This window comes from Physeter macrocephalus, chromosome 4 (genome assembly GCF_002837175.3).
Source record: "Physeter macrocephalus isolate SW-GA chromosome 4, ASM283717v5, whole genome shotgun sequence".
Lineage (NCBI taxonomy): Eukaryota > Metazoa > Chordata > Mammalia > Artiodactyla > Physeteridae > Physeter > Physeter macrocephalus.
Genome location: NC_041217.1, coordinates 50,933,274 through 50,941,358, shown reverse-complemented (window position 1 = coordinate 50,941,358; position 8,085 = coordinate 50,933,274).

Below are 8,085 nucleotides of genomic sequence, written 5' to 3'. Positions count from 1 at the left end.
AGTAGTCTTGGAAAGAGGAGGAGAGTACAGACTAAATGTGGAGTGTATGGAGAAAGACCTTTCTCATAGGGTAGAAGATATATTTCAAATCTTGAGCAGCAGATCCAGCCGATAGCCCAACCTAACGGTTACCGATGCTAAGCATCATTCTGTGGATAAACTTTTGTATAAAATTAGTTTAAGTATATATCATAGGGAGCCACGGTCTTGACTTGAGTAGCTAAGCTGCATTCACTCTAGGATTTATGTTGATATGTCCATGCATGTCTGAGTTAGCAGAGGTTTTATTTGTACCAAAGGGCATCATAACAGCCATTGGACCAGTAGAAGAGAGAGGTGAAGCTCACAAATTTAGTTCAAGGACTCTAGTTCAAGGTCAGTGTCAGTGAGAGGGCTGATTGAATCCCAAACAGCATCTGTCACTGTGATTGTCCTCCAGCCCAGCTGAGCTTAGGGAGTAGGACCTGCAGAAGGATGGACAAAAGCAAAGCGTAAGGTAGTACAGTCTACAAACAGTGCGAAAGGAGGTACAGTTAGGAGTGAGGTCACAATGTGGGACATGTGAGGACTCAGAATGGACACAGGAGACCAACCTACAGCTGGATCAGAGAGGGCACGGGACAGGACACCAGACTGCAGTGGCATCAAGGGGACGCTGGCACCTTCAGTGGGCATTGTCCCTCTGGTGCTTCTTTGCAGGTTTTTTGTAAGTATTTTGCAGAAGCATACTGACCTTGGTGGCAGCATGAGAGACATCACTGGATCAAACCAAAACAGGAGAGGAGAAAAATGTGTGAAGACAAAGAGTACAAGATCATGACCAACTAGGGGCACCCCTGGGCCCTTTCAGAGCTACTTGGAAGGAATTTGTTATGAGTTGAATTGTGTCCTCTAGAAAACCATGTTAGCGTCCTGTCCCCCAGTACCTCCTCAGAATGTGACCTTATTGGCAATAGGGTCACTGGAGATATAACCAAGTCAAGATGTGGTCCTTTGGGTGGGTTCTAATCCAATATGACTGGTGTCCTTATAAGAAAAGGAAAATGCTAGGTGAAGACACAGACATACCAGGAGAATGCCAAGGGACAAAGAAGCAGGGATTGGAGGGACGTAGCAGCAAACCAAGGGAGGCCAAGTATTGAGGGACGCCATCCGAAGCTAGGAAGAGGCAAGGAAGGATTCTCCCCTACGGGTTTCGGAGGGAGCATGGCCCTGCCAACACCTTGATTTTGGACTTCTAGCCTCCAGAACAGTGAGACAATAAATTTCTGTTGTTTTAAGCCACTCGGGAGTGGTACTTTGTTACAGCAGTCCTAGGAAATTAATACAGAATTTGAGGAAGGGAGTTTTTCAGAGGGAACAAGACAGAGCCAAAGAAAGAGACATTGTTTCATTGCTGTTATTTTGACGCTAATTTTCCCCATAGATTTGTGAGGCCAGAGAAACACAATTATACAGGACAATTATATAAATAACATGCCAAACAGCTAAGCTTTTAGTTGCTGACTTCAATTTAGTCAGTCAACGTACATTTCATGCAACTCTAAGACATGCCTGCATCTAATTAAATAAAATCATGTATGGAAAGCTCTTAAAACAGCACCTGGCACCTAGTAAACCTTCATAAATGTTCGACTAGATTATTATCATCATCTGATTATCCTGATCCTAGAACTTTCAACTGTTCATGTCTCCTTGGCATCTGAGAGCTGCCGAAAACTGCTGAGAAAACCTCACACCTAGGCAGTCGGGCACCACTGAATATTAAACATCACCAAACTCACTGGAGTCCCTTACCCTGCCTTGGTTTCCCTAGTTAATGCTCTTTCTCATTCTCTGCAACTTGTATTTCAAATCATACTTCCTCAGACCTCCACCACCCTCCATTTCTCCTCAGTTCTTACCACCAAACCTATGAACCCACGTGTATCCAGAGCTATCCTGGACTTGCCCCTGTTATTTGCACATAAGAGGTACCCTGGCTGCTTTCTGGTCCAGGTAATCATTCTTCATTCTTCCCTCTTCCTAATTTACACTTTCAGTGTGTAACTCAGTGTTGTTCATTCTGCCTCCTAGGTATCTTGCCAATCCACACACTTTGGTTTATCACCATGGCCACCAGCTTGGCTCAGATAAGCTGATTGTGTCATTGTCCCGCTTAAATCCTCTCAATGACTTTCTACTCCTCTCACATCAAGCAAGTCCTTCACATATTTACCAGACCTCCCCATACCCCAGTCCCTCTTAATCCAAGCTCTATCAGTTTTTCTAACCTCCCCTCTTTCTGTATTTACACTGTATACTCCAGGTTAGCGAATAACTCAAAATACCTTCACTTCCTTGTTAAAATGAGGAACACTTACATGCTCACTATGTGCTGGGCACCCAGCAACTCATTTGTCAGGACAACAAAACTGTCAGCTTAATACTGTTACTATCCCCATTTAAAGATAAGGAAATAGGGGGCTTCTCTGGTGGCGCCGTGGATAAGAATCTGCCTGCCAATGCAGGGGACACGGGTTCAATCCCTGGTCCGGGAAGATCCCACATGCCGCAGAGCAACTAAGCCTGTGCGCCGCAACTACTGAGCCTGTGCTCTAGAGCCCGCAAGCCACAACTACTGAAGCCCGCGTGCCTAGAGCCCGTGCTCCACAACAAGAGAAGCCACTGCAATGAGAAGCCTGTGCACCGGAATGAAGCGTAGCCCCCGCTCACTGCAGCTAGAGAAAGCCCGCATGCAGCAATGAAGACCCAACACAGCCAAAAATAAATAATAAATAAAATAAGAATTTTTAAAAATAAATTTTAAAAAAAGAAAGAAAACTGTTAAAAAATAAATAAAGATAAGGAAATAGAGGCACGGAAGTTAAGCGACTTGCCCAAAGTTACAATGAAAGTAAGTGGTAAGTCAGGGTTTGAACCAGGAATATTGGCTGTGCAGACCACACCACTGTGCCATTCTCTGACCTTGTTCCCACTCCTTCAGACTCTTTCCTCAGCCCCAGCATATTCATCTTCACCCTCTTAATTTGGCTGATTCTGACAATGTCTTCATTCCTCAGGGTAAACATTCATTCCTGAGGGTCAAACCTCCTTGCTCCATGTCTTCATGTCTTCCGATCTTTCCCTTCTTGTTATTATTTAACACCTGTCTCATCTGCTAGACTATAAGCTCTGTAGGGACAGGGAACATGTCTACTTTATTCACAGCCACACCCTCACCACTTAGCTTATGCCTGACGTATAGCAGGTGCGCACTAAGTATTTTTTGACTGAATAAAAGAATGAACAGTTACTAGTCACCATGAAAAACTTCTATGTATATAGAACACATAACACAGTACCTGGCACATAGCATGGACTTGATAAATATTTGATACTGTGTTCAGGAAATGGTAAGGAGTCTGGTTTGACTAGTGTGTGAAGGGTGTGAAGAGAGGTTTTGGCAAATGGTTCAAGCCCGTTTAGTGAGCCAGAGGAGGAGAAAATTGCATGATGGAAGGGGTTATCAGTATGTAATCTTGCAAAGGTAAATCTTAGCATTTCAAAATCCCTCCTTCCCAGCCCAGGATGGTTTTGGATTTTTCTTTTAACCAAATCACCCAATCTCCTTATAGCAGACTTCAGCAAAATGTGATTGGTGTGCTCTTGGGACCTTGGCAGGATCAGAAGCGTGCACTAATGACCCAGGTGAAAACAAAGAGCCACTGTTCATCTGTGTAACACAAACAGCTACCTCCTCCCTACTAGAAAAAGGTCTATCTCAAATTCTAATCTTTATGAGCACAATCGAAGATTTCCTATTCCTATCTCCTTTGGAAAAAGTAAATAATTTATTAACCTCAAAAGGCTTCCTGGAACACTGGGTTAATCCCTTTAAAGGGATACATCTGGACACCCTAACTTCATTACAATTCTAGACTTGAATGCTACCGGGTGGTATGTTTTGTTCTTCCCCAAACTGAGTGGTGCCAGGGAGTCTAGAGACAAGCAGTCAGCAAGTCAGGTTCAAATCATTGTCTCTTTGAGGCTGTGTTTTGGCAGCCACAGCAACAGTAGGTTCAGCCTTCAAGGAGCAGTAAACTTCTTGTCACCCTGGAGTGACCCTCAACAGCAAAACTGGAACAAAAAGGGGATGACTTCCAGGGAAAACAGCTGATCCACCATCTGTACAAACATGCACCTAACAGCCCTGACATGAGAGTCCTTGGGGAAGGGCTTTGGTAAACCAGAGGAATTGCCAACATGTGAAATCAAGCCTCTGTGCTCTGCACACGCCAGCACCACAAAAGATCGTGCCGTCAGAAACCACCCACGTTACAGAGCTGCTTTATTCCAAATCATTTTGTTAAATCACCTCCCCACCAACTACAGGGCAGCGACTGTATGGGACCCTTGTCATGGGATCAGTGTCTTTGGCCCTATTTTCACACCACAGGAGACATCTATCCTTTTACAACATTCAGGTCTATGGCAAGCTCTTAATTATATGGGCCGTGAAGAACCAGTAATGAAGGGATATTTCGTGGCCTTTGACAGAAACCTCAGACTCAGCAACCAAGGAACTGAAAGCCCTGACCTCAAGGCAATCTCCACACCGGCCTCCTGCCTGATGCATATTTCAAAGTTTTCCAGGTTTAAAAGCGTGGATTACCTTTGCAAATGAAAAATTGAACAAGCATAAGCATTTAGTGGCATGTAATTACAGTTACAATGATTTTGGAAAGGCTGCTTGGTTTAACCCAAGGCAGAATTTCAAATGAACAAAGAAATAAATACCTATTTGTTTCATTATTTTCTGTTTATTCTACCAGGATTTAAAATATAGTATATATTGATCCCAAATAAGGTTTCTTGCCATTGTAACATGCATATATCAACCTACTGAAAAAATTATGCATATTGATAAAATATTTAATAGTTTCAGGGGCATTCAATATCCAGCCACCCAAAAGATAGGTTGTTTATTTGTTTAGAGGATTTTGCATGGTAGTGAAATTTTGAACTCTGTACAAGAGATAGAGTCGTATTCTTTCAAATATTTCAAACCTTTCATTTATAAGAAAAATGATTAAAACAAAGTAAAAGAAATCAGTATTGTCTTTACCACGACAACATTTAGTCACTACTGGCTAAGTACATGGAATTTTACCAGATACTATTCATCTAAATACTTTCATTGTATACCTACTATGTACCAGGTAACTCCCAAAATGAAAAGATTGGAAACACACAGTCTTTGCCCTCAGATAGTTCAAATCTAGAAGGAGAAACAGATAAGTACAACATAACATGGTAAATATTATTGGAGTACAATACAGGTTAGCTGTACTTGATGTATATAGATGTATAAATGAAGGAATTAATGAAGGAATGAATTAACAAGGATACTTAGGGAGTATAATAAATTCAGCATGGAAGCAGGCAATAAACATATAATATTCAGCAAAAATGGAGCATGGAATATTTTTAATGAAGAAAGTTTCAAGAGGATTCAAAAGATTGAAGATTTTAGCTGTAGGGTTACAAAAGATATCAGAAGTCCTACATTCAATTTATTTACATGTTGGTAAACCCAGACTTAAACACGAAACACATGATAATAAAGAGCTAAACTGCAAAATACAGGAAAAGTAAGAGAGATAGGAGTCAGACCATTACATAATGGTATGATTATTCATACTCTTATTTTGGATTTATGAATGTCTATATCCAATCATCATGACACACCTATGTTAATATTTCCAATGTTGCTGCAATTAACCAGAGCATAAGTCACTACAAGTGAAGATGCTAGAAAGTGGTATAAGGTAAAGTTGGGCCAATTCTCCTCCTTTGGGCCTTACAAGTACAACATAATACCCATTTTCACTGCAAAGGGAACAAAACCCTCATTTGTGACTCCCTCAGAAGAAAGAAAAAAATTTTATACATCAAACAGAACTTTTCAAGGACTGTAGGGGCTCAGGAGAAAGAAAGAAAATAACAATAAGTATGTGCCAAAAAATATGGTAAGTTTTGGTCTAAAGAGGCATTATGTTGTAATAGATTTGTTATTGCGGAGGTGCATTCCAACTGTATTATTTTGCTATATGACCTTGGCTGTCATTGCCTCACCAGTAAAACAGGGATAATAATGCATGCTCTACCTATCTGATGAGAATGCATGCTTCTTAAATAGTGTAAAATGTATGAGATGTTTGAAAACATTGTGAAAATATAAAAATCCCATATTAGATTTGTTGCCATTGGGATGATAGAGTTCCAACAGGATGGTATTTTTCATGTATAAAGGATGAAATAACTTTATTATAGGGAAATAAAAACATATTATAACGTAGATCTCTCTCACAATCTAAGCAATAATAGGAATGAAGTAACAGAAATATTCCAATTTCTCTATTTCAGGTCCATCTATTTCTAGTTCCAGGGTACAGTTTGTTTCTGCATCTTTCCTTCTTTCTTTCTTTCTTTTTTTCTTTCTTCTTTTGTTTCTTTCTTTTTCCCTTGCTAACCTTTCATCATATCTTCATAAACATCTCTAAGGCTATTTCTTGGCTTTTAAAATATTATTGTGATTATCAAATTTTAATTGAAAACCTGAAGGAAAAAGATCATAAATACCTGTTGTTTCCTCTGATAAAGTCTAGCCTGCGTTCTGCCAAGAACATCTAGAAGTTGTTAAAAAATAGCACATTTCTTTATTTGGACTCAGCTGACTTGTACTTCTGTGGACCTGTCGAAATGTTAAATAATAAATTGTTATCTCTGAATAGATTCTTCCTTGCCCAAGATACAGTCAAAAAACGTGTTTTCGATGAGTCATTCAACCAGAATAATTTCCCTTCAGATTACTAGTCATTAGGGGGGAAAAAATAAAACCATGTGAGTAATTTTCCATGTATCTCGGGTTCAATATCTAAAATGTTTCATAGGCCTTGTGCATCACAAGGCAGTTTATTTAAAAATACAGGCACATCCTCTTCTCTGCTTCTGTGTGTCCCTTCCTCTTTAGCAGCTGAAGGCAGGCGCATCCATGATGAACAGTGTCAGCAGCCAATACCCCTGTGCTTGTGTGTCATCGTTCCGAGCTAGGAACGAGCATCCTAAAAAGCCAAGCGGAGAGCCCGTCCTCCTTTTTTCCCATCATCACTCTGACCTTTAAACAACAACAATGATAACAAAACTTATTAACAATCCAAACAATATGTGCACAATGCAAAGGTACAACTTCTGTAGCTAAATAGAGCTTCAGCCGAATAGGCACCCCACACATTTGCTGCTGTTACTGGGGGGGAAAAGGAATGTTGCTTTGGCTCAAAGAAAGGAGGGGAATAGGCGGAGGCAAAGGAGAGGAGGAGGAAGAACCCTGCCTTTGACAGGGGTGTTCCAACTGAGAAAATCATTTCTCACCCGCGGAGAGGAGCAGGTGAGCCACAGAAACAGGAGAGTGTGTTGTTCCTGACCCCTGCCAGAAAATTCAAAGAAGATTAGGACACTCATCAGGAGAGGCAGTGCCCTGCATGAAAATCTCCAGCTTTGATTTTTTTAGTTAAAGGCGACATTTCAGAAAAATGTATAGCCAACATTCCTACCATTAGCCTGTCTTGCTATTCGATATTGCACAGATGCTCTGCTAGGGAAATTTGATCAATATATTAGATTCCTGGCAGAAAGATGCTATCAGACAATGCATGTATGCCTTGACATAGCTCAATTTCCATCTGTCCAAGAAGGTATTGATTTTCCGCTCACGGAAGTGCACACACACATACTAAGAGCGCTTACAGAGGATGGGGGTTGGGCGAGCATTTATTCAAGAACAGGCAGCTCTGCCATTCCCCAGACGTATTCCATATACCCTCTGGCTTGGCGACTTAATATTCGGATGATCTATATAAACTCCTCACATCAGGATGAAATCGATGGCCGATGAGCAAAACCAGTATTCCCCTGCTCACTCTTTGAATGCTAAGAACTCTGTAAGCTTTTTCAGAAAATGTGGCCCTCTTGTAATCCTATTCCAGGCTTACTTCACATGAAACAACTTCCTGAAGTCCCATCTTCCTAACTCAACTGGAATTA